Below are 23,184 nucleotides of genomic sequence, written 5' to 3'. Positions count from 1 at the left end.
TTGCAACCGACATTACGGACCAAACTATAGACATAGAACATAGGAATAACTTAGGCGAATTGGATAGGATACCTGACATCGTAAAATGTCTAAAAGAATTCTCTGGCAATCCAGGAGAATTCAACTCATGGAAAAAAAGCGTAGATCGAGTTTTAGCGATATATGAACCTCAAAAGGGGACACCGAAGTATTACGGAATTTTAAGTGTAATACGGAATAAAGTAATAGGCAATGCCGATGCGGCATTGGAAGCATATAATACGCCACTTGATTGGCAATCAATTTCTAAATGTCTAATTATGCACTACGGTGAAAAGCGCGACTTGTCAACATTAGAATATCAAATGACCACATTGGTCCAGGGAAATAGAACAGTTTCCGATTTCTACCAGCTGGTGTATAGCCACCTTTCATTGATACTAAATAAATTAGGTTGTCTCGATATGGGCAATGAATCCCTTCGCATGCTGACGCAAGCATATAGGGACAAAGCATTAGATACTTTTATAAGAGGGCTTAACGGGGATTTACCTAGACTATTAGGAATACGAGAGCCGGCAGACCTGCCGCAGGCTCTTCATCTCTGCTTAAAACTTAAAACTACAATGGAAGACTAGTACAGCCTCCACCCTTACCTCCAAGAAGGAATTTTCATCAGCCACAAAGGCATCAATTTTACCCCCAGCTAGCGCATTTACCCCAACCTCAGCGGACAACTTGGCAACCAAGGCAACAACAACATAATAATTTTCATTACGATAACCCCTCAAGACCTCCGAAACCGCAGCCACGTCCAGAGCCCATGGACGGCGACCCGAGCATACACTCTCGTCGCGTTAACTACATAAACAGACCCCAAGGAAGCGAGCACTTTGGCAAGAGGCCACAACAATTTCCGAATCAACAGCGAAGGAAGGATCAACGAACATTTCACATTAACACAACGTCACAGGAAGACGGGCAATTTGGTAAACCAAGCGATATCCATTTTTTAGAATAATTAGCTCTTCGCTCCCCTACTTCGAAGTAAAGGGGGAGAGCGGTAGAATTTTAAAATTTTTAGTGGACACAGGTTCCAGTAAAAATTATGTTAAGCCAGAGCTGGCAAAGAAAAGAATCCGAAACGACAACCCCTTTTTTGCAAAATCTATTGCGGGAAATTTAGAAATCAGAGAACATACTTATGTTCAACTTTTTAACTTTAAAGATAAAATTAAATTCTATCTAATGCCACTTCTCAAAACCTTTGACGGTATTCTAGGGAATGATACCCTTCGGGATTTTAAAGCCATTATATACACTGGAGAAAATTACATGACTTTAAGTAACGGCTTTAAGGTTCTCCTCAAACAGCTTCCCTCACAGCGAGTGAACGCAATTAATGTATGTAGATGAGGGAAACCTCTCAGAAAATCAAATGCACACGATGGAAAACATCGTAAATAAATACACAAAGCTTTTTTCCGAACCTGACGAAAAGCTAACCTATACAACAAAAGTTGTCGGACAAATTCGAACAACATCCGATTCCCCCGTTTATACAAAATTCTATCCATATCCTGCAGCATTGAAACAGGAAGTGGAATCTCAAGTAGAAAAGCTTTTAAGCGATGGTATAATTAGACCATCTAGATCACCGTACAACTCCCCAGTGTGGATTGTACCAAAGAAGCCAGACGAGGCAGGAAATAAACAATACCTTATGGTCATTGATTATAGGAAATTAAACAAAGTAACGATCGCGGACAGATACCCCATTCCGGAAATTACAGAAGTAATCTCTCAACTAGGTAATAGCAATTTCTTCTTCGTTCTCGACCTAAAAAGTGGTTTTCACCAGATTCCACTAAAAAAAATCCGATATAGAAAAAACTGCTTTCTCTATCAACAATGGGAAGTACGAATTTACTCGACTACCATTTGGCCTAAAAAATGCGCCATCTATTTTTCAACGCGCATTAGATGATATATTAAGAGAACACATATGGAAATGTTGCTACGTGTATATCGACGATATAATTATTTTTAGCAAAACAGTGGAGGAACACTTCAAACATATATATAAAGTGTTTGAAACATTAGAAAACGCTAATATGAAAGTGCAGTTAGGAAAATGTAAATTTTTCAAAAAAGAAGTAGAATTCTTAGGATATGTAATCACACCGGTTGGCATAAGAACCAACCCAAAAAAAGTTGAAGCCATTTCAAACTTTCCACCACCACAAAATTTAAAACAACTTCGCGGCTTCCTCGGCATGTCAGGGTACTACCGGCGTTTTATTAGAGATTACGCTAAACTTGCAAAACCCCTAACATCTCTTTTAAGAGGGGAAGACGGTCGTACGTCAAAGAATAAATCTACTCACATAAAAATAAATTTGAATAAGGAAGCGACAGAAGCTTTCATGAAAATAAAAAATTCCCTCACCTCAGAGGATATCATCCTCACGTATCCGGATTACAGCAAAGAATTTGAGCTGACCACGGATGCGTCCAACTTAGCCATAGGCGCAGTATTGTCTCAGTCAGATAGACCAATAGCATTTTTATCTAGGACATTAAGCAAAGCGGAAGAGCACTATGCCGCAAACGAAAAATAAATGTTAGCCATCATTTGGGCATTAAATTCATTTCGTAATTATCTGTATGGATCGGCCAGAGTAAAAATATTCACCGATCACCAACCATTAACTTATGCGTTAAGCAACAAGAATGCTAATAGCAAAATGAAACGCTGGAAAGCAATAGTAGCAGGATACAGTTATGAAATGCACTATAAACCAGGTAGAACAAACGTCGTGGCCGACGCACTGTCAAGAATTCCACACCAAGAATCAGATTTGCATACGCTATCAATAGCGACAAATTCGGATGATAGCTCATTCCACAATTTAATATACTGCGTAGAAGCACCAATTAACGCGTTTAAAAACCAAATATTTTTAAATAAGGATGTAACATCGACATATCAATTAAAAATCATATTTCCTACCTACCATCGTCATATAGTAACCGAACCTGATTACTGCGAACAAAATTTGATTTCTATTTTAAAAAGATATTTAAATCCGTCCGTAATAAACTGCATCAAAACGGAGGAGCACATTATGGGCAAGATTCAAGAAATTTACCACTTACATTTTGATAAATATAAAATTAGGTTTTCGCAGTTCCAAGTGGAAGACATAACAAACGAAGAAGAGCAAGAAAATATTATTATAAAAGAACATAAGAGAGCGCATAGAAATTGCAGGGAGAAACAAATTTTAGAAAAATTCTATTTTCCAAGTATGGCGAATAAAATAAACAAGATATCTACCAAAAAGATGCGTCACTTGTAAGGAGAGACGAGTAAGGACAATCAACCATTTTGACCCTGGACAGATAATCCACGTAGACATACTTTATAGGCAAAAATCTGGTTCTGACAGCAATAGACAAATTTTCAAAATACGCCATCGCAAAACCCATTAAATCAAAGGCAACAGAGGAAAACCTTTCACTTATTTACGGACAACATTAATACAGATAAAGACAACTACTTTTAAGGACAGACAATTACTTGACAGAACTCACAAAAATTTCATTTTATTAGTCAGGTTGAGAAGCTGTCTGCAAACAGAAGGTTTATCAATCCCATTTTAAAGAAACCAATTGAAACTTCGGAAGACGGGTCTCCTTAATATCACAGGCAAAGGACTAAAATACAGATCTTTCTTACCATAAAAACCGGCCCCCCAAACAATATTTTGAAGGAGATGATTTTTGTTAAGATAAAAAAAAGATTAGCGACACCTAGATTTAGACTTACACAATGTGATTATAAAAAGGAAAGAACAGATGCACAAAATATTAATAATTTATTATGGAAAACTTTAGCAACCTCATTTGGCACCCGGACACGTTCAACTTGATAAACAATGATATTACCAATTAAGAACCATATAAATAAGCAGCAAATTATTTAACCAAATATGAGGTAATTACTTATTTAAACCAACTTAAAGAAACTACTTTTGTGCAGAATAGACACAATTCACAAAGATTTCATTTTATTAGAAGCGAAGCTAGAAGACGACATTCAATTCATTAAACACACCTACCAGGTTAACAACGATATATCACTTTTACGCAATGCACAAAACGTGGACGACATTGGACAAGATAATTTTTTCATTAGCAAATTAAACCATAATACCAACAGATATATTAAACACACCTACCAGGTTAACAACGATATATCACTTTTACGCAATCTGCAGAACTAAATCATTGACAGAACTAAATCTCATTACCAGACTTTCGAAAGCTATAGCCACATAAAAACAGCAGTACTTTTCCAGGATAACACAATCATTATAACTGTCCTCATACCTCAATATTCGAACAGCATCCTATCCCAAATCAAAATTGAACCCCTTCCCAATATAAACAATAAATCATTAATTTTAGACAAATACGATGTAATAGTAGATGAAGATAATAATATGTACAATGTAGAAATTAAGGATAATTTAATTAAAGAGAAGGATCAATGTTTAGCAAATATACTAAAATTTGAAGAAGCATACTGTAAGCTCAGAATTTGTAATGAGCAATCTGTAAACGAAGTGCTACCAGGAATACTAATATTTAAAAATTTCCAATCAAAAATTACACAAAATTGTAATAAACAAAATTTAAAACAAAGAGGAACTTTTTTAATAAAATTTAAAAATTGTGAAATAAATGTATTTAACAGATCATATACTAATATAAGGAAGGAAGTATATGAATCCTTCGTATTACCAAATGTTATAACTAAAATTAAAGAAAATACAAATTTTACTAATAAAGAATTAAGACTGGAAACATTGTATGTGAAGCAACTCCAGCATGAAAACAATATTGAATTTTTGATAAATAAAAGCGACTTAGCTTAAGTTCTGATATAATAATAATTGTAATAATTATAATCGTTATAGCATTTTTATATAAAAATCGTCAAAAAGTATATTTGTCACCTGAATCTAGTGCAGAGGACGTACTAAACATGCGGAAAGGTCCTTTTTTACAAATAACAACGGCACACCCTACGATCAACACCGATTGGGGACAATCGATTTAAGAGGGGAAGAGTTAACACAACACTTGTTACTCAAGTATCGACTTACAACTTCCGGCACGTGTGACCGAAATGCACCAGAAAGTGCATGGTCAGCGTCAGCACTACCTGTTGAGCAGCATAAGATTTGTGGAAGCGAATCACGCCACTTATAATTATTAAAGTTAGAATTAACCATAAATATTGTAATTCGGTTAAGCTAACTTCAGTTTGTAAAACTCAATAAAGATACGCGGTAGCGCTGCCCGAATGCAGCTCCGTGAAAAATTATATTTTTTTGGTTTTCAATTAACCAAAAGATTAACTTACATATGTTGCATGTAGACAAATTTACAAACATTATGCGTATGGTCTGTCATATTTGTTTACATGCACGCATACATACATTATATACATATGAGCACATGTGCGACCGCTTGATCTTTTAAGAACTGTTAATGAAAATGTGTAAATTTAAAACTAATCACCATAAATCTACTTATATTAATTATTTGGGTGTACATACACATTACCTTACTATATTATAGATTTTTAATGATTTTATGGAATCATCATGAAATACATAGTCAAATTTTAACATATGTACATACTTATGTACTAAGTATGTATATGCTTTGATACCAAATACTTATGTATATGCGGATCATACATGTGTATGTATGTATATGTATAAATTATATGCCGAGTCGGTTGCGCATAGAAAATAAACGAATCTGTAGGAGTAAATTTGTTTACATTGGAATTGGCATTATTTTTCTCACTTAACACTGAAAATGCTCAATTCTGATATTATTATCTACCTCATTTTGCGATCGGATCTTTGCTAATAGCAATGAAATTAGGAACGTTTTCCCAGTACCCCCAGGAGAATCAAGAAAGTAAATCCCCCCAGACCCACTGTTTACAGCTTGTGTTAAACGATCGTATGCAATCCTTGTTCTTCGTTCAATTGCGGAACAGTTGTGCGAACTGCTTCGGTCATAGCTTGAGTATCGTACTGGAGTTCTCTTTGCAACTCATGGTTTAATGCATCTTGCATAGCACGATTGGGTGCTGTCAGGCCCAAACACGACAATACTTTATTTGCCATCAACAAACACATATCTTCTATTATGATCAATGTGTCATTGTAAATCTCTGCCGTAATTTCCAATGTAGGATTCAAAGTTTCACAACGCACGCGATGCAACACATCCTCAGACATGTCATCCCTATATTTCATCCACAAATCATTCGGATTTGAGGGGAAACATGTCGATATTATAATCGCAAACAGTGTGCGAATTTGATGCGGCGATGAAGATATCACGGAATCCTTGAGCGTATCATCCCAACGCGAATCACTTTCAAGCAACCGTAATAATTGACACGCCTCACGGTAAGTCTCACACAGATGTCCATCAACTGTTCGCAATTGTTGAAAAGATGTCCGACCAGGAACATTCACCAATAACAATCTAAGATAATAACATTCATCGTTATTAGGATGTACTGTATATATACGGCCTATAGCATCTGTGGCAAATACATTTTCATATCCTTCAAGTGGTGTTCCTTGTTTACGACGCTGAAAAGACTTTGATGATGCGTTCCATGTGTAGTAGCGCGACATATCAGCATACAGCAAAGTGCGAGCGAATTGATCAGTTGCACAAATTGAGAAGAAACCTGTCAATGTGGTCACAGGTGGACGTGCCGCTCTATCCACAGCGTTGTTTGGGTTGAAATACACTCGTTGTCCATTTTCTAAATGAACTGCCAAATGCAATGCGGTGGGATGTCTTTCATGAATTGCAAACGAAAATATGCGCCAAATAGCCTCATTGCTGCTTACATAGCGACCCATCTGATAGTGAAACACTTCATCATTTGTGTTTGTTACTGCGAACATGGCCATGTGGCTACCTTTGTTAACATATTTACATATGTACTTTATGGATTTCACAGAGTTACAAAATTCCACGTTGATGTGAGCTTCAAAAGTTTTGGACAATATGGGCGAGAACGGCACAATCCAACGATTGTCTACATGAAAATCTTGTCCTTTTATCTTGACATCTACAGATCGTCCACCGTCCTCAACTGATCGCCGACGATACAATGGGTAACCATCGATTCCCGAGATGGTTTCAGCAAGCAAGTTTCTCGGGTACCGTTTGGAGCACTTGCCGTCGATCATACAGGGTGATCTGTTGTTGAAAACTCCGCAAGGTCCATGTATCATGTGTTTAGTTACTATCGTATGCAATTTTGGGTCAACCGTTTCATCAGGAATTTTGGCTGAAATAATGGAATCAATTTCTTCTGGCCTTATTTTGTCAACCAACCAGACTAATATATGAGCATGTGGCAAACCACGCTTTTGCCACTCAACAGAGTACATCCAACAACGTAATTGGCCATACACACGATGCTTTGTAATGAAATTCATTAAGGATTTTAATTTTTGCTTGTAAACTCTGGCTGTGATGTCATGCCTATCAAGTGGTGTTTGGTTGTGTAGCAGTTCTTTTTTTATTTCAATCCATTGTGGGTTACAGGTGAATGTAATAAATAGGTCTGGACGGCCATACTTTCGAACATAAGTCATCGCATCTTGCGCGTACTCGTGCATGTGGCGCGGGCTTCCGATGTAAGTGGCCGGTAAAATTATCATTCTTCCTACATTATTTACATTGCCGTCAGCATTGATTGCATCGCGAAGATGAATGTACTCTTCAGATCGAAGCTGCTGTTGGTTAAGACGGATGTATGTCAATCTTTCAGTCTCAATTTTGACGTACATACATGTCCACTGCATACTGATGAAAGAGCCGTTGACACATCAAAATGTGATTTACTTCACCTTCACGTATCATGAGTCTGCATGCATAATAATTCATGGCACTGACTTTTTTGTGTGTATCAGCACCTGGAAGTACATATGATAAAAAAATTCATTTATATATTGAACATATAAAATATTTTATTTTGTATAATCTAATTACCTGTTGTTGGATTAACCATTTTAATATTAAAGTGGTACCCATCTTCTTCCTGCCAGAAAATTAATGCATGCTCTCCAGCAGGTGTTTTGTCGGCTCTTATTGCAATATTATGGCTGTCTAATGGCATCCGATCCAGTGCCATTTTGAACATCTTCACTAATTCATTATTCTCGTGAAGAAGTGTTTGCAGTTGTTGGACAATGATTCGCTTGACGGTTGGATTATGACCACAACGTGTATCAACTTCCACATCTTGATTGCCCATAAAATAAATTTGCAAAAATTTATGATCTGCATCTGGCACTGGCAGCATTGCCCCCAGTAGGTGATGAATTTGTCCTTGTATCTGTAATTGTTTAAGAACTGGTTAAATTAATTGTGATACAAATACAAATTAGAATTTCACTAAAACAATTATGGTATACTACCTTGAAAGTAGGCATGAACCCGTCTTGTACTATATGCGTTGCACCAAACGATGTCATTTGGAAGCAATTATTATATTTTTGGATGTTAGCCAAGAAGTGTTTAGACTCACTTTCCATTCCATTAACTAATGAGTGTAACGGTTCAGGTGGTGGAACCAATTGAGGCAATTGTACATTGCCACCAGCACAACATAATCCTGCAGGTTCACTACTGTACTTTAATGCTTTACACTGTTGTCACATGTGACATTTCTCCAATCTTCACAGATTTGTCGGCACTATAATCAAATTCCGGATCGTAGGAAAATGCTCCTCGTTCGAGGTTTACAGGAGCATTGCGTCTGCGGAATCGATTAAATTCGTTATCCCGTGATCGCTGCTGTTGTGATCGATGTGCCCGAACTCTTTTCATTCTCCCCCTATCCACTTGATAGTTATTTACTCTTGAACGTAATTCTCCCATACTTGTACTACTGTTATCATTATCAGCATCTCGCTGGTCATTAGTGCGCTTGGAGCGTAAAGTAGCTCGTTGCACATTTACACGACTTCCACGACCTATGTCAGGTCGTTTTCTTTTCCTCGGCATTGTAAGCAGCGAGAAGAAAATCACTTTTAGCAGTGTTTCAATATTTCTATAGTTAAATGTTTCTTTTTTTTTAACATGAGATGACAAAACCAAGGATGTTAAAGTAGGAGCGCAGCAAAAAGTCTCTAAATGTATGTACAAAACAATGTAACGTTCGGATACACGTGCTTTTTACATGAGATGACAAAACAATGGAACGTTCGGATATACTTATTACAGGGCATTTCGACAGGATAAAATTTATAGAATACTAACTGTTATTGCCATTGGCAAATCTGTATGAGGGCATTTGCTATCATAATATAATCATTTGCGCAAAAGCGTAGGGTAGGTAGGTTCGAGATGATGTAGCGTATGCTTTGAGCTCTTGAAAAATTTATTTTATCATTTGCGAAATGCCGTCGGGTAGGTAGCTGATGTAGGGAACGTTTTGAGCTCTTGAACTCCTTAAATCTTTTGTGTGGAACATAAAAAAAAGGATAAATATCCTTTTGTTTACAAATGTATTTTTGAAAAAAAAAAAAATAATAACAAAGGATAAAGATCCTTTTTTTACAAATGTATTTCTGGGAAAAATAAGAATTTATATTTTTGGACTACTATATAATAATTGTGGTATAACTTTTATATACCAATTAAAATAATAAATTTAAAATGAGAAATGATATTTTGGTTTATGCTTGTATAAGTTTATTAAGTTTAAGACTTCCCAACCCAATTTCCATAATATTTCTATAAATTAACAATATTAAACAAAATATTAAATGTTATTTTGAAAATGTACTTTATTTTTATAATATAACACAACCGTCTTAACTCGCTCTTCTAATTTTCATATTACCGAAATTAAAATGCCGTCGGCATATGTAGAAATGGAATATGTTGCCTCTTCGAAATTTTCATATAAATTAAAACAGCGCTGTTAAACTGCTAAAGAGGCAGCTTCTAGCTTACCATATATGGCAAACTATGTAGTATTCTATATCTAGTAAGCAATGAGCAATGTGGAGTCTGCACAGGCAGAGATGCCCCGTTATTATAATAAAAGTATTTTTGAGAGTTGGTAACACTGTAAGGTTGGCACCATCAAACATGTCAACACATTAATTATATTTATATATTTTAAAATTTGAAATTAAAATTTAAATACACGATGTTATGAGCAAAGTTGATATTATGTTGTCGATTCAAAAGTCTTGTTTTAATGCGTTCTTCAATTCGAGTGGAACTGAGAGTACAAATACCGTCAAATGTTTGACAGCAAGTAAGTGGTCAACTTTTATATGGGAAAATGGAATTGTCGTTTTACTCTATCTTATTCGTAATTTTTCCTTATTTGCTCACCGTTTAGACCTACCCTGGAACAACATTTTAAAACCAAAGTCAGCTCAATCGGCCCAGCCGTTCTCGAGTTTTAATCAGACTAACGAACAACAATTCATTTTTATTTATATAGATTTATCACTTTTCGTTTGCCAATTCATATTTCATAAGATCAATAAATTCTGAACAATCAGTTGTTTTTTTTTGCTTAAATCTCTTTAAAAATTATATAAGAATATGTCCTAAAAGTTATAGATGGGAATTCGAAATATTATCGAAGCTAGAAGGGAAATAGTAACCGAGCGTTTAGCAGATATATGCGCTTGGGTAAAAAGCGAAAACTTTGAAGCGTGATTTCTCGGTTTTCCATTTTTATACTCTCGCAACAAAGTTACTAAGGAGAGTATTATAGTTTTGTTCACATAACGGTTGTTTGTAAGTCCTAAAACTAAACGAGTCAGATATAGGGTTATATATACCAAAGTGATCCGGGTGACGAGTAGAGTTGAAAACCGGATGTCTGTCTGTCCGTCTGTCCGTCCATCCGTGCAAGCTGTAAATTGAGTAAAAATTGAGATATCTTGATGAAACTAGGTGCACGTATTTCTTGGCTCCATAAGAAGGCTAAGTTCGAGGATGGGCAAAATCGGCCTACTGCCACGCCCACAAAATGGCGAAAACCGAACACTTATAAAGTGTCATAACTAAGCCATAAATAAAGATATTAAAGTGAAATTTGACACAAAGGATCGCATTAGGGAGGGGCATATTTGGACTTATTTTTTTTGGAAAAGTGGGCGTGGCCCCGCCCCTTACTAAGGTTTTTGTACATATCTCGGAAACTACTATAGCTATTTCAACCACACTCTATAGAGTTGTTTCCTTCAGGCATTTCCACATACAGTTTAAAAATGGAAGAAATCGGATAATAACCACGCCCACCTCCCATACAAAGGTTATGTTGAAAATCACTAAAAGTGCGTTAACCAACTAACGAAAAACGTCAGAAACATTAAATTTTGCGGAAGAAATGGCAGAAGGGAGCTGCACCCAGGTTGTTTTTTTAATTGAAAATGGGAGTGGTGTCGCCCACTTATGAACCAAAAACTATATCTCAGGAACTACTCCACCGATATCAATGAAGTTCGGTATATAATATTTTCTTAACACCTTGATGACATGTACGAAATATGGGTGAAATCGGTTCACAACCACGCCTTCTTCTAATATAACGCTATTTTGAATTCCATCTGATGCCTTCTCTGTATAATATATAAATTAGGAAATGAAAATAAAATTCAATACTCAAAGTACACAATTTGATCTAATCTAATTAATTTTACAGGAAAATAAAAAAATATTTAAATGATGGATAATGAAATCTCGATTATCACTTTATCATGCGAGAGAATAAAATGTTCGGTGACACCCGAACTTAGCCCTTCCTCACTTGTTACGATTATTTTTAATTGGCGGGCAGGATAGAGAAAAACCAAACGTCTTATGGAATTGGGGCAAAATATCTTTGGCATAAAATTATCTTCTATTTAAACTAAAAAAGTCAAGTTTGAACATATTTTTAAACAAGATAAAGTAAATTTTTTTGGTCAAAACCACTTTTTTTTCAATTTTTAAAAAATTTGTAAAATTTTACACTTCTTTTTGGAATTTTCTAAGTTAAACTAGAAGATAAATTATTAAAAAATATGAATCTCTTTAAATATTTTGTTTTGATAGAAATTGCGACCTGCATCCTGGCCGCCGTCTGAAAAATGCACATGTGAGATGAATCGGGCAATTGCTTCGCAAAGGCAGAATACCAAAGATTTCTTATCCAAAAAATTTGTGAAAGATGTTCAAATATATAACTATAAAGTCTAGAAATTTTGCATGAATCAATTATTTCTTTCCCTCCCAAAAAAATCCTAACAAAAATCGATTTTTGAAGCCTCTAAAGCAGGCCTTAACACTTGCCAGTGTTTGTCCGCGACACGAGAGAAATGAGATTTTGTTCGCCCACAACGCCATACGCGACACACATGTGCACGCACCGATAGTAAAAAATCAAACATTTTCGCGAACATGGATCGGTGCGCGCACATGCGAACACATACCGATCGAACGCACTTGTGTGTTGTGTATGGGCACTTTTATGGTGGTTATTGTATTCTTCATCATAAATCTTCAAGTGCCTTAGTCACACACACACACACACATACATACTTATAAGTATATATATATATGTTTATATATATATAAACAAACAAATAGAAATGCAATAGATGCACACTAGCAAATGTATACAAATGCATTTGCTGATAAAATATACGTGTACTATTAAATAAGACCAAAGCACTTATTATGTGTTATGCGTTGGTCTGATAATTAATTTAAAAACATAAGCTAAGCATTTTGTATAAAAGGAGCTACTTAACAAAAATAAAATCAGATATGAAATACAATCTCAGCCGAGAAGATTATTTTTATTTATATATATTACTTCCCCTCACCAGTGGTAAGGGGTAAAAGAAAATAAGAAAAGGAAATATTTCAAGAAAAAAGCAGTGCCTATCACTTATTACCCCCCACTCGAGGGAAGGAATAAGTGACGTAGCGCTACAATAACTTTTACTTAACACCCACCACGAATCCCGCACTGTAGCAAATGCCACAAGGACCTACTCGTCTCAGTCCTTGTCCCGTCCATCACATTTCTTGGACGGCGGAGATATCAGCCTTCACTCTAACAAGGACATCAACCATTTGGGCCTTCCAAATTAAGTGACCGGACATTCCGGGTGCATGCCTTCAAATCGTAGTCCTTATTTCGTTTGCCATGGTCGTCATCAGAAGAGGGGACTCTCATACGAGCTTGTCGATTAGTTTTTATTGGTAGGGTTTTTAACGTGGCGGGTCTCAAACCCATCGCACAATCTTGTGCAGAGGATGTTGCGCCTTCTCACTTTAGCTCGTCTTCAAACGGATGTTCTTTGGCTACTTTGCTTGAGTCATATATAAAAGAATTGTTTCTGGCCACTCTCAAGTTAATGGCAATCATTTCCTCACTTGCGAAAACTTTCACACATGACTCCATCCTCCAATATGTACCTACTTAAACAAATAACCGCGTAAATTAATCAGCAATTACGAACGAATAAATACTGCTTGTTTATTCCTAACTTAATTCTGTTAAAATAAAATAGACTACATATTTTTACTTTACACTAATTATTCACCGAATCCTTAAAAATTAATTTCTTGGCGCACTCGAGTGTGTTAGCATTCCGCGCAGATACCAGTTCAGTATGGAACGTGCTCTACGGTCTGCCAGGGTTGTAATGGGGCAGAAACAGTTGTGACATTATTACGCCAATTATTTATTATGGGTGTCATTCTATCATACTCAGGTGAGTGAATACTCCAACCACCAGCCCAGTATTCTGCCAAAATACTAAAGAGCTAGTTCTACTCATAATCTAATTCAAAAGCATTACCCAGGATTCAGTATTATACCAAATTCTGTTTTAGAAAATTCATTTGATTTCAAGGAAACACAACACATAACCAAAATAAACTGTTTAAGGTCATCTGGAAAACCAGAAATCATTAAACATATCTTAACTTTAATAATGACTGAAAGATTCAACAAAAAATCTACTAAAATAACGAAAAGCATTTTATGTAGTACATACTTAGGATCTACAAGCACTATTTCAAGGTTTGGTGCCTGGTGGATTCCGAGTGTTTTGTGTCGGATCTGTGCTAGAGTTGGGCATTCGCAGAGAAAGTGGAAGATTGTTTCCTTGTTCCCTTGGACGCATGTTCTCCAAATGGCCAGTGCCCTGTTGTGGTAGCTGTTATTCTGTAAATACTTTTTCTTGACCTATTTAATAAGTCATTAGTTCTTTTCCTGTCATATGTTGCCCATAATTGTTTAGTTATGACGCATTTTGTAATGTTTTTCCACCTGTTGTTTGCAATTTGTTGAAATTGTCTATTGATCTCTCCTTTGATCGATCCTAGCGGGCTTGGTATTAGCTCCGCCTCGGATTAATTGAGGAAAGCTCTTGCCTGTGACAACTCGTCTACTTTTTCGTTACCGAAATTGTTCCTGTGGCCGGGAACCCAGATTAAGTTTAGTTGGAGCCTGTCTTTTATTGAGCTTAGTGCTCTCTTGCAGTTGTGAACTATACTGGAATTTGTTATGGTTGCTTTATGTATATTCCCATGGTTTTCTAATAGAACTTCGCAGGCTTTTTCTATGCCTAGTACTTCTGCGTGGAAGATGCTAGCCAAGTTCGGTAGACGTATAGAGAGAGATATGCCTGGATCAGCGGAGAATACCCCCGTGCCTACTCCGCAGTCCATTTTGGACCCGTCGGTATAGACTGAGGTGGTATCTTCCTCTACTATTGCACCTCTTCTCCATTCTCGTCTAGATGGTATCCTCACCTGGAAGTGTCTATTGAAATCCAGCTTTGGGAAAATGTAGTCTGATTTATTAATGGTGAGCTTGTTTAGGATTACACTATGTCCGTAGTTCTGCTGATTCCAACCTCCCAATTATTTTATTCTTATCGCCGCAATAGCTGCTGTTTTGTGAATAAAAATGTCTATTGGTAGTTGATGCAGGATCACATTGAGCGCATCAGTCGGACATGACCTGATTGCACCCGTAACACGCGCACATGCTGCTTTTTGCATTCCATTTAATTTTCTAATGTTGTTCTAGTTTTCTCGTGCTCAGCTGTGAATTTGGTGCTCTGGCTAATTTATTTAATTTATATTTAAAACTTTATTGTGAAAATTTCTGGATTAAGTGATCTTTTAAGATAAGTATCAGTGTTATATTGTGCTAGTGAAGCAATTGATTTTACTTTAATTCTGTTCTGGCTAATTTTAATTTATTGTGCCAAGTCATTTTCAATTTGTTTTTGTTGCTACATTTTATTTAGTGTAATTGTTACTGTTAATTTATACTGCTTACTTAAATTTCTTTCTTGTTTTTATTCATTTCCATCTTTGTCCACAGCTGATTGCGAGTTTCTTACTTTTCGTGTGTTACAGTGCATCTCAAACTGCTCGCTACATTGGTTGTTATCTTTGATAACCAACTATTTTATTGCATTCATTTGTTATAAATGTTTTTGTCATCGCGCTTTTTACTTTTATTGTTTAACATTTTTTATATTTTTGTTTAATACTGTTTTTGTTCATTATGACTTGTATCTTTCCGAACTGCTCTGTGAAAGGCGAATCGGAACGCTTTGTTTCTTGTTGGCTTTGTGACGGGCTTGCCCATCTTAAATGTGCTGGACTGACAGGTAGGATTTTGGATTCCATTCTTGACAGTAAGGGCTTGCGCTGGTCTTGCTTGAAATGCAGACAAACTGAAATTGAATTGTTTAAAGTTTTTAAGCAGGCGCGCAATGGTTTCAAGGAGATTGGTCGAGAGCTTGAAACCCTTACTGAAAAATTTAGGCGTTATGAAACGCTGTTTCAATCATTTCAATGCCTAAATACTCGGGATGAGAATCCAAAACCTAAACGAAAACGTCCGTCTGATGAAGATACCACTGTATCTTCCTTAAAAAGAATGCCCCCACCCTCTATTGACCTCATAAATCTTGCAACCCCTTGTCCTCAAGGAGAGAAGGTTCCGTCTGCTCAGGACACAGAGAAAACTGTTACTGAATACGGTAAGCGGAAAACTTCTCAAGATCCGCCTCCAAATACCTCCAAGTCAGCTAATAAAAACTTAGTGGTAATACCGTAGAAACAGTTACATCTCGTCGAAATTAAAAACAGTAGATACTGACATCCGTAAATTTAATTTCAAATGCAACAGGGATATTTCCTCGTTTAAGATCGACGTATCCGCTGACAATTTTCAATTGATACTTGGCAACTCATTCTGGCCACCTGCGGTCTTTGTGCGCGAATAAGCCCCCTGTAGTTATCACTAAAATGCCAAGAAATCCCGTCGATACAAAAAACTAATTAACAATAATTCGCTGATTATTTATTATCAAAATGTTAGAGGGCTTAATACAAAACTTACTGATTTGTATCTAAATAGCATTCATTGTAACTTTAAAATCATTACTTTGACAGAAACTTGGCTAAAGACCCACATTTTTTATAACGAAATATTCAACAGCGAATTCGAAATCTTTAGATATGACCGGCTGAACAGAGAAGGAGGTGGTGTCTTGTTTGCTGTTCATTCTTCTATTCCATCTGAAGAAGTAGACGTTCCGCATGCAGACTTCATTGAATTTAAGTTCATTCGTATTTGCGCTAATAGTGGCCATATCTTCTTAACATTGTCTTATATACCGCCTCACTTGGACATATCTGTATATATGCAGCAAGCTTCATTAATAAGTAATGTTTTCTCAATGGTTATTGATTCCATGATTGTTTTGGGAGATTTCAACTTACCGTGTGTATCATGGAAATCTAGTGATGATCACACCATCCCTATTAGTACTCGTTCATGTTTTAACGAGTTCTTAGATGAAATGTCGGAGTTGGGTCTCAACCAAATTAATTTAATTTCAAACGAGTTTGGTAAGCTCTTAGATCTAGTTTATGTCGATAACGCTTCAATGTTCTCTGTTGTCCGATGTGATCCTTTGGTTCGGCCAGAGGACACGTATCATCCTGCTTCGGAAATTAACATCGAAATCATAGCCAACTTTGCTTATAATAATACACAAGACCTTTGTTTTCGGTTCAACTTTGCGAAAGCTAATTTTAAGAAGATTAATTACGAACTTTCTAAAATAACTTTTCCAGATTACAGTGGCAATATTGAATTTAGTGCTTCCCACTTTAATGAAACTATTGTAAACTTATTTGAAAAATATGTTCCGAAGTGTGTTGTTACTCAAGAAATTAGTTCTAATTTATGGTTTTCAAAAGAATTATGTAAATTAAAAAAAAGAAAATTTCGTGCTTTTGAACTTTTTAAAAAAACTGGTTTAGTTGCTAACTATTCAAAATATTCTAAATTGCGTCGACAATTTGCTGAACTTAACAAAATCTGTTATAGTAATTATATAAATAAAGTAAAAAATAATATTATACGTAATCTAAAATTGTTTTTTGGTTTCGTCAACTCCAAACGCAGGATTTCTAATTTTCCGTCCTCTATGAAATATAAGTCTAGTATGTCTAGTGACAATCACACCATTTCTAATATGTTCGCTGAATTCTTTAGGTCCAATTACTCTCCAAAATCTCCACAAAATGTTCGGCATCAGCACAAGTTATGTCCGATTTCTGTCATTAATGCACCTACCATTTCCGAAGCAGACGTCTTAAATCAGTTAAATGTTAGAACAATCATACAATTATGGCCTAGATATGATTTCCTCATGCTTTCTTAAGAAATGTGCCAAATATATATACCAACCCCTAACAAAACTATTTAATTCATCTCTTATGCAAGGCTTATTTCCATCCATATGGAAAAAGTCATTTATAATTCCTTTGCATAAGAGTGGATTTAGGTCATCTATTGAAAACTATAGGGGAATAGCAAAGTTGTCTGCAATACCTAAACTTTTTGAAGCAATTATAACAGACGACATAACCGTCCGGATCTCTCCACTAATTTCTTGTTCTCAGCACGGTTTTCGTAAAGGGAAATCTACCATAACGAATTTGCTTGAATTTGTATCACATGTATCAACGGGCTTTAGGGAGAATAAGAATATTGATGTTATATACACAGATTTTAGTAAAGCTTTTGATAAAGTAAACCATTCAATTCTTTTGAATAAACTTGATCTTCTTGGTTTTCAACCAATATTTCTAAAATGGGTTGCTTCTTATCTTAGTAATAGAATTCAACAAGTCATATTTAAAGATACTTTTTCTGACATAATCAATGTTCCTTCAGGCATTCTTCAAGGTAGCCATCTTGGTCCAATTCTGTTCTTGTTATTTATTAACGACATATCATCTGTTGTTAAGTTTTCAAAAGTTTTATTATATGATGACGATGTAAAACTTTTTAAAACATATACTTCAAACAGTGAAAGATGTCAGTTGCAAGCAGACGTAAACAACCTAGTTTCTTGGTGTGATAGAAATGACATGCCATTGAACCTTAAAAAATGTAAAACGATGTGCTTTTCACGTAGAGCTGTAGACCCTACCTCATACGCAATACAAAACTTTAGGTTGGAGCAAGTATGCAGTTTTGTTGATCTGGGAGTAACTATGGACCCCAAACTCAATTTTAATCTTCACGCAACTTCCACGGTTTTTAAAGCTAAAGGCGCTCTTAGTTTTGCTAAACGTTGGTCTAAAGAATTTAGAGATCCGCTTACCACAAAAATTCTTTTTACATCTCTGGTGAGGCCTATATTGGAGTATGCTTCTGTGGTTTGGAACCCTAGTTACCAAGTCCATTCTGATAAGTTAGAGTCCGTTCAAAAACAATTTTTACTTTTTGCCTTAAATCATTTGCATTGGGATTCCAGTTTAAATCTTCCCCCTTACATTAACCGTTTAAAACTTATAAATCTCCCGACACTCGCTAGTCGTAGGGAGATGCTTGGTATAATATTTCATGTAAAACTCATGAATGAATCATTCGGATAAGTTAGAGTCCGTTCAAAAACAATTTTTACTTTTTGCCTTAAATCATTTGCATTGGGATTCCAGTTTAAATCTTCCCCCTTACATTAACCGTTTAAAACTTATAAATCTCCCGACACTCGCTAGTCGTAGGGAGATGCTTGGTATAATATTTCATGTAAAACTCATGAATGGGCCAGTCTGTAGCCCCTCTCTCTTATCTGATATTAATTTTAACGTTCCCGCTCGCCCAACCAGGCAGTTTAGACCCTTACTTTTACAATTTTCTAGAACAAATTTTGAGTTAAACGAACCATTCCACCGTATTTGTCATGATTTCAATTTTCATTCCAGCACATTTGATCTAACAGACTCACTCTTTACCTTTAAAAAAAATATTTTATCTACTTAACAAGTAACATTTAAAAATTATAAACTTTAATCTAACTTTAATCTACAGCTGCTGGCGTATGCCGACGATATTGATATCATCGGCCTCAACACCCGCGCCGTTAGTTCTGCTTTCTCTAGGCTGGACAAGGAAGCACAGAAAATGGGTCTGGTAGTGAACGAGGGCAAAACGAAATATCTCCTGTCATCAAACAAACAGTCGTCGCACTCGCGACTTGGCTCTCACGTCACTGTTGACAGTCATAACCTTGAAGTTGTAAATAATTTCGTCTATTTAGGAACCAGCATTAACACCACTAATAATGTCTGCCTGGAAATCCAAGTGACTGAGTAGGCAATTGAAAAGTAAAGTCCTCTCTCGACGAACAAAAGCTAAACTCTATAAGTCGCTCATAATTCCCGTCCTGCTATATGGTGCAGAGGCTTGGGCGTTGACAGCAACCGATGAGTCGACGTTACGAGTTTTCGAGAGAAAAATTCTGCGAAAGATTTATGGTCCTTTGCGCATTGGCCACGGCGAATATCGCATCCGATGGAACGATGAGCTGTACGAGATATATGACGACATTGACATAGTTCAGCGAATTAAAAGACAGCGGCTACGCTGGCTAGGTCATGTTGTCCGGATGGATGAAAACACTCCAGCTCTGAAAGTATTCGACGCAGTACCCGCCGGGGGAAGCAGAGGAAGAGGAAGACCTCCACTCCGTTGGAAGGACCAAGTGGAGAAGGACCTGGCTTTGCTTGGAATATCCAATTGGCGCCACGCAGCGAAAAGAAGAAACGACTGGCGCGCTGTTGTTAACTCGGCTATAATCGCGTAAGCGGTGTCTACGCCAATTAAGAAGAAGAAAAAGAAGAAGAAGAATCTAATTCTTAATTTCGGCTGTTGAAATTTTTGTTTCTGTAGCTGAGCAGCTTAAGATCGCAACGCTTAAAACTCTCTTTCCTTTTATGACTCGGCTAATTCCGCTCGTTCGCGGATTGCGCCCCTCGCGTCGGTTGGGCGGGAGGAGGGTAATCGTTGGGTATTATATATTGTTTGTTTAGCGCTGGTCACCATACCAGAGCTCCTTATGTAAGTATAGGTCTTATGACAGCCGTATACATCCACATGATTATACTTGGTTTGAGGCCCCAATTCTTGTTGAAGATTTTCTTACAAGTATAGTAGGCCATGTATGCTTTGTTTATTCTTTTTTCTATATTTATTTTCCATGAGAGTTTGGTGTCAATCTACAGTATTTAGCTGTGGGGGATAGAGTGAGTGTTTTACCGTTTAGTACCGGAAGTTGAAACTGAGGTATTTTGGTTCTGCTTGTGAATAGCATCAGTTCTGTTTTGTTCGAGTTAACTCCTAGACCATTATTTTTAGCCCATAGGTTTAACCTACGAAGTGCTCTTTCCATAATCTCGCTGACTGTTGAAGGAAACATACCTGATACCAACAACACTATATCGTTTGCATACGCTACTGCTTTCACTTCTCCACCGTTGAAGTAGTATTTCGTTCCGCGCTGCAACCCATAGAAGCGGAGAGAGGACCCCCCTTGAGGCGTCCCTCTACTCACATAGCTTATTTGTGTTGCAGCGCCGTTTGAAGCTATAATCTTCCTATTCTCAAGAATCCATAGTATCCATCTGCACACAGTGTCATATATGGGTATTTCCTTGGTCGAGAACGCGACAGTCGTATGCCTTTGAAGTGCATAAACCAAAAGTAAAAAAATTAACAAAAAAAATGTGTTGTTATTATTCGAAAGCTTTTCATTATCACTATGCATAGTACAAAATGTAGGAGCTTTCGATAATTTGTTTCCAATTCATTAGCAATAAACATGGGATCAAGAACGCGACAAAAAATAGAACTTGCTTTCGACTACACATAGAAAAATGCAAGATTCTGCGAAACGCAACAATATATTTTAGAATGATTAATTTAAACTAAAAAGGACTAAAAAGGGCTTCTTTTTATACATTTCTTGTTGATATATTTTCATCGGTGTTTTTTTTACAAGCTTAAATCTAATTTAGCACGTGACATTTAGAACGCGACATATTTGCCTTTCATGATTCTAATGGCGATTACTATAATAATTCCAATTCAAAAAATTAAATTGAAAACAAAAATAAAAATTCATATGAGAAAATAAGTAAAAATAAATGAGAAATGTTTTTTTTATGAAATATTTTTTTTCAATGAATATGCGGTTTGAGCTACTTTTAATTTCAAATGATCCTCACAGGAGATCGAATGCAGTTTTCGGGTTTTGATATTTCTTTTCTTGCTAAGCCACATGTTTTACCCATTTATATAAATAAATATACATGCTACAAAAAAAAAAAAAAATTTTTTTCAAAAAAGTTATACTTACGGTAGCGAACGAGACACACTTCAAAAACCAATTAAAATATTTTGTATGAATATAAGATACTGAAACTTTTTTTTTTTAAATTTAGGTCACTAAAATTGATTTAAATATAAATTTGCAGCCACGTGTTACGATCGATCGCAAACTACTGATAAAAAATAATGATTTACGGACAAGAACGCAACAAAACAATATCAATGAAAGCAAAATAAAAATTTACCATTATCGAGCTTCGTTTGGTCTCGTTGAATATTTTGTATTCATTGTTGTTCCTAGCAAGATTTAATAAGACTAGTGCAAACATAATAGGAATTTACGTATTATCAAAAAATACAAAAATAAAAAGGCATTAAAGGTACACAAATGCTTCTTTTTACGCTATTTCAACTTTTAGGTCATTTTTCTAACAAAAACCCTTGAGATAAGCTACAAATCATATTATATTATAAAAATATATATATTTTTTATATAATATCAGAAAAAATTATTTGTTTATCACTATTTTAATTTTTGCTCCCGGTAGACCTTTCTATGAAAAAACCCATATGCCACCATGTGCCAGAGAATTAATTGTCGCATTTACTTCTATGTTGTTGAAGGCGCCCTCTATGTCTAGAAATGCAGCCATGGTGTATTGTTTGTGGAATAGTGATTTTTCAATCACACTTATCACCTCGTGAAGGGCGGTTTCGGTTGATCGGCCCTTTATGTACGCATGTTGGGACTTTGATAACTTCTCCGCCATTATTGTTCTTACGTGTAGACCTACTAGCCTTTCTAGTACCTTCAGCTTAAAGGAGGTAAGGCTTATAGGTCTAAACTCCTTGGCATTCTCTTGTGTTCTTATGCCTGGTTTTGGAAGGAACACACCTTTACTCCTTTTCCAACTTCTTGGGATGTAAGATAGTTGAATGCTAGCTTTGTATGTATATATTTTCAAGCTTTAGAACCATTGGTTCTACCAGTTTTTGCAGCATTATGGGGATAATCCCGTCAGGACCTGCCGCTTAGAATGGTGCAAAACTATTTATGCCATATTTGATTTCTCGTTTGTCTACTATTTGGCTTCGATAGTCAGCTGCGTTCAGCGGTGGTTCTGGTTGAACCCTCATTGAAGGTGTTTGCTGACTCCCGGGGAAGTGATTAGTACCTCCAGAGACTCTTTTGCCGAGGAGGCCCAATCACTTCCCTCCGCCCTAATGTAAGCAGTATTAATATGATCTTTGGATAGCATTTTACTCAGCCTAGCGGCTTCTCTGCAACTTTCTATCGATGTTCAGAAAGATCGCCATGAGTCGTTTTTGGCTTTCCTGACTGCTTTTTTGTATTCTTTCATAATATCTTTACATGGCTGCCAGATTTTGGTTCCAAAACTCTC

The 23,184-nt window shown here is 36.2% G+C and overlaps 1 protein-coding gene across 5 annotated transcripts in view; it reads left to right on the top strand.

Moving 5' to 3' along the window:
* LOC126765304 (probable nuclear hormone receptor HR38) overlaps window positions 1-23,184 on the top strand; it is a 51,369-nt gene that overhangs the window by 6,712 nt on the left and 21,473 nt on the right. For 3 of the 5 annotated variants that reach the window (XR_007668334.1, XM_050483026.1, XM_050483022.1), the window contains exon 1: window positions 20,447-20,512. The exons of the other annotated variants lie outside the window; for them this stretch is intronic. The gene's annotated coding sequence lies outside the window, so the exon portion shown is untranslated. Of the gene's footprint in view, window positions 1-20,446; window positions 20,513-23,184 lie in introns of those variants that run through there. 5 annotated transcript variants of the gene reach the window in all.

This window comes from Bactrocera neohumeralis, unplaced genomic scaffold (assembly GCF_024586455.1).
Source record: "Bactrocera neohumeralis isolate Rockhampton unplaced genomic scaffold, APGP_CSIRO_Bneo_wtdbg2-racon-allhic-juicebox.fasta_v2 cluster10, whole genome shotgun sequence".
Classification (NCBI taxonomy): Eukaryota; Metazoa; Arthropoda; class Insecta; order Diptera; family Tephritidae; genus Bactrocera; species Bactrocera neohumeralis.
Note: the sequence above shows the minus strand (reverse complement) of the source record. Positions and strands in the feature narration are given on the sequence as shown.